General features: G+C 42.1%; 1 long non-coding RNA gene across 1 annotated transcript; it reads left to right on the forward strand.

Annotated features, from left to right (window-relative positions):
* Positions 1-2,332: 2,332 nt before the first annotated feature.
* LOC119797249 lies at positions 2,333-2,921 on the forward strand. The gene is made up of 3 exons (XR_005282568.1): positions 2,333-2,487; positions 2,567-2,775; positions 2,848-2,921. It is a non-coding gene; the product is annotated as an uncharacterized LOC119797249 (long non-coding RNA).
* Positions 2,922-5,321: the final 2,400 nt, after the last annotated feature.

Below are 5,321 nucleotides of genomic sequence, written 5' to 3' on the forward strand. Positions count from 1 at the left end.
GGGGGGGCCAGCCCTTTTGAATGGATTAGATACAAGAGGATAAAGCTTTCTAAATAGAAGAAAAAGATCAGATTTTGCCCTTGCAAACTCTCCAAAGATGTCTTGTACGTCTTTGCTTTATTTCCTTCTCTCCATTCATGTCAGGTAATGGAATGTATGTCTCTGTTGTTCTGCAGTTTCTGGTGTAGGTTTGTGCATTGTCTTATTTCTAAGTGTATGCATTGTCTTATATTGGATTAAACTCTGTAATTCTGTGATGTCAACACGCCTTGCTGATTTTCATAGTGACCACACGCAGCTCGCCGAGTGGACCTGGGAAGGGAAGAAAATGAAAAGCAAACCTTTTTCCAAAGTTAACTATGTTAGAATATTTTCTTCCTTTACAAGATACATGTAATTTGCTATCAGTAATATATTGATTTGAAATGCAAATAAAAAACATTTTCTATGAGACATTTTCCTGACTTTATGTTTCACTATTATATTATGGGCTACTATATAAATCTTTTTAAGCAAACCTGTAAAAATGTAATGATGTCAGAATATTGGACCCAGAATTCGAGGCGAGACAGGCAGTGGGAAAGTTTAAAACATTTATTAAACACCAACAGGTGCGTGGAGCTGCTCGTCTGCTGCGGGGCAGATCTCTGCAGGGATAGGAGAATACTGGGCAAAAAACTCTGATTACTTCCAAAGAAAAATTATTATAAGAGCTGCAGAGTTCAGGATTATTCAACCACTCTGACGTTCCCCATAATTTGGCCTTTCCCGCTAACAGAGAGATTACATAGGCCACCTTGGCTCGATCAGAAGGAAACGCAGAGGGCTGTAATTCAAAATGAATTTCGCATTGAGTCAGGAAGGCTCTACAGACGCGGTTCAAGAGAAGCTGGACTATCAGTAGCAGACGACGGCGCGGCAGCTGTCAGGGGCGGGGCAGCTGGAGTAGCCTGATTAATAATCAAGAATCTCCTGCATGCGTGATTCTAGCCGGGAAATACTTTGATCCACATCATTTCGCCACTGCCAGGTTATTCTATAATGATCTCAGAATATTGGACCCAGAATTCAAGGCGAGACAGGCAGTGGGAAAGTTCAAAGCGTTTATTAATCAAAACAGGCGCGCGGGGCTGCTCGTCTGCTGCGGGGCTGATCTCTGCATGGATAGGAGAATACAGGCCAGAGACTGGATGTGGAGCTGAATGCGACTTGGAGCAAAGTCACTGACTTGATTCAAAGTTCAGTTCATTCGCGGAGAAACTCAGCAGAATCCAGAAGGGAGATTTGACCAGCAGTTGCGGCGCCACGCCCCCAGAGTTTCTAGAGGGCGAGCAGCAGACGCCGCTGAACCACAGGACAGAAAACTGGTCATAATCAGGGAAGCAGACAGACTAAAGAAAGCTAGGAAATGTCTCACCAAAACACACGAATAACCTGGCGCTGATGGGAGGCAAACACACAACTTAGAACCGCAGGACCAATTAGACAGGGAGCAAGGAGCAGAGGAAAAAACCAAACCATCAGAGCCAAGATCATGACATAAAAACCCCATTTCCATTTCTTACGTTTTTAAAATTAAATAAAAAAATTAAATGGCAAAAATCCAAACGTGTCTGCTAGTTTAAAGTCCATCTTATTTATTTGAATATTTAACGAAAACATTGCAGATGCTTCACACGCACACAAAATGACAGAAAGATCCGAGCGTTTTAGTTTCTATATATATATATATATATATATAATACCTTTCAAAAACTGTTTTTAAAAAGTGTTTTTAAAATCTAGTGATTTTTTGAAAGAAAATAAAAGAATAAAAATAGTTAAGCATTTTAAAAGCAATTTTACAAAAAAGGAACATAACAGCATTTTTTAAATAAATGATTTATTATGAGAACATATCATTTCACCATTTATTGGGGGTAATTAATTGAATGCTTATTTATTTATTGAACATGTATATATTTATTTAGATTGGAGTAGATGTGATTAGATGAGCTTTATTGATCTCACAGCGGAGAAATTCACTCGTCACATATTGGCATAGAAGTTACAGAAGGTGCAAACAGGGAGGAAAAAGGTGCGTTAAGAATAAGCAATATATATACAGTTTATCCAGGTATATACAGTATATCAAGATAAATAGGATTAAGGTGCATGTCTACATGTATCGCACACAATGAAAAACAAAACAATAGGAAATAAAAAAAAAGAAATAATGATATGTGCAATACGGATGGCTTATATACAGGAGGAGAAATATTGCGCATTCAACATATTGCACAGCATATTGTTCACAGTCAATAAATACAAAACTATAATGTAGCTGCTGTCATACTTCCAGTCCTGGGTGCAGGCTGGGGTTTTGCTTTTCCTTTTTTCTCTCTCTGCAGGGCTGGATGGGCAGGTGCTCCTCATCAGCTGATTTCCACCCTTTTTAAGGAGCTGGAACCAGGAGGAGGGCGTCAGTTCGTTAATGCTTCAGCGTTGGTACAACTGATCCTGAACCAAGCCTTGAACCTAAGCCTTGCCTGAATCTAACCCTGTCCTCTCTGCTCCCTTCTCCTAGAACCCAGGATCCCAAGCCCTGGAACCATTCAGTTAGCCTCTAGGAACCTGTGAGGCTTCTGGTCTCAGAACCTTAAGACGCCCTCCTGCCTGAGCGCACCTGCCAGTCCACCCTCAGACACCACCATCCGATCTCGCCAACCGGACCTGCACCAATAGGCTGGATCACTGGACACCATCCTCCCAAACAGACGCCAAGCCGTCCTCTCTGTGAGTCTCATACATCCCTCACTCATCCACCAGCACCGAACGGTTGCTCACCTGTCACCTAACCTCTTCCAGCCGTATCCTGACAACCCTGCCTGCCGGACTCCTCTCTGTACTTCCACAAACCTTCAATAAAACCTTTAACTGATCATTGCCTCCGTGATTGCTCCTATTCAGAGTCTGAAAACCTAATCATGACAGCTGCACAGTGGTTTTTACAGGAGTTATTGTTGATATAGTGCATTATTATAGAGTCTGGTGGCAGCAGGAACGAATGACCTGCGGTAGCGCTCCTTCTTACAGACATGGTGTCTACTGTAAGTCTCTGACTTAAAGCGATAGTTCGGTATTTTTGACATGAATCTCTATGGCATCCCCATCACCAGCGGCATGCAATCACACTGACTTACCCCTGGCAGCGTCCTGTGAGCAGAGTTATCGTCCAGTTTTGGTCAAGCCAAAAGTAGTCCGGCAGGTTTTTAGGAACAGCGAAATAAAACTTTTCTCTTCCCAAAACATTATGTGTTCAAAAGAGCGATATTTTTGCATCCCAAAAAGATTGTAGTGGGAAAAAGTCACACGTTGTTATCAATTGGTCCTATTTTCTCTCTGTTCGTATCAGTGCGCGGCGTCATTCAGACAGCGAGCCCAACAACAGCCATGTCTCCTTCCGCCGCGGAGGGAGACATGGCTGTTGTTGGGCTCGCTGTCTGAATGACGGCGCGCACTGATACGAACAGAGAGAAAATAGGACCAATTGATAACAACGTGTGACTTTTTCCCACTACAATCTTTTTGGGATGCAAAAATATCGCTCTTTTGAACACATAATGTTTTGGGAAGAGAAAAGTTTTATTTCGCTGTTCCTAAAAACCTGCCGGACTACTTTTGGCTTGACCAAAACTGGAGATAACTCTGCTCACAGGACGCTGCCAGGGGTAAGTCAGTGTGATTGCATGCCGCTGGTGATGGGGATGCCATAGAGATTCATGTCAAAAATACCGAACTATCCCTTTAAGGAGCTGCTCAGCTCCTCTTTTTATACATGGGAGGCTCATGCGTGAATGTCCAACGAATAACTCCAATTGTTGTTTCAAAAATAGAAAACCTGGTTTCATAACTTTACATTCTAACTTTCATTACTTTACAAAAAAGCGATAAAAAAAAAAAAAAAAAAACATTTAAGGCAACTCGGCCACAGTTGGGATTGAACCTGCAATCTGTTGAACCACAGACCACTGAGCTTAACCTCTGCGCTATAAACTCGCAACATGTAACACCAGTCTGGTCAAGTAGCAGACTGGGAGGGGTGTCACGTATTGCATGGCAAGAAAGTAACACACAAAAACAGTGTAACACACAAAAACAAAGCTTTCAACGGCACTTATATTTTACAAAACTAAAGAAAATATATTTTCTTACATACCCTTTTGAATAACTTTGGCTTATCTTAATGAGGAATCAACTTTGGATATGATTTTAATTTCAACATCACCAGCCGCAGCACTGTCTCTGTCGCCTTTCTCTGGTTGCGCCTCAGTCCGTATCCCCGGTTCCAACTTAATTAATTTTATTTTTCATTAAAAAATAGAGATGCAAATAAATAGAAATAAACAGATCTCAGATAAGATCAGAGGTGTATCTATAACTACGCAACCATTTTCATAAAATAAGATTATGCAGTCACTATGTTAAATTAATTCATTAACTTTATTTTAATCAAAAACAAAATAAAATAGCACAGTATCACACCAAGATCCCCAATAAACCTGCTTTTCAGTTGACTGCAGGCCCACAAACGTCACCCTCAGCACGGCAGAGGTCCCAAGCGCCACCTGGTGGTTGTCCGGGTACATTGCAGTTCTTTTTGAAATAAAAAAAACTGGCCTCAGGAAATACATTGTGATTCACGTGGGAATCACACAGGAATCATGCAGGAAACCGTCCATTTCCAACCAGTACCCACTGTAAAGGGACTTGATGTGAAAAAAAGGACAAAAAAGAAAAGAAATGTGAAAGACTTTATTTGAATGCTCTTTTGAAATGCATTTTTAGAACCACAACATCATCCTCTCTGGGTCTGTTCAGTACCAGAACCTCTTCCTCTCTGGATTCGTTCAGAACCAGAACCTCCTCCTCTGTGCATCCATGTAGAACCAACTCCTTCTCTCTAGGTCTGTTTCAGAACGTGAACCTCCTCCTCTCTGGGTCTGTTCAGAACCAGAACCTCTTCCTCTCTCGGTTCTTTTAGAACCAGAACCTGCTCACCTCTGCGTCCATCTAGAACCAACTCCTTCTCTCTAGGTCTGTTTCACAACGTGAACCTCCTCCTCTCTGGGTCAGTTCAGAACCAGAACCTCTTCCTCTCTGGGTCCATTCAAAACCTGAACCTGTTCCTCTCTGGGTCTGTTGGTCTGTTCAATACCCGAACCTCCTCCTCTCTGTAACCATTCAGAACCAGAACATCCTCCTCTGTGGGTCCGTCCAGAACCAGAACCTCCTCATATCTAGGTCCATCCAGAATCAGGACCTCCTCCTCTCTGGGGCCG

The sequence above is a fragment of the Cyprinodon tularosa genome, unplaced genomic scaffold (genome assembly GCF_016077235.1).
Source record: "Cyprinodon tularosa strain WSP-4 unplaced genomic scaffold, ASM1607723v1 ctg577, whole genome shotgun sequence".
Lineage (NCBI taxonomy): Eukaryota > Metazoa > Chordata > Actinopteri > Cyprinodontiformes > Cyprinodontidae > Cyprinodon > Cyprinodon tularosa.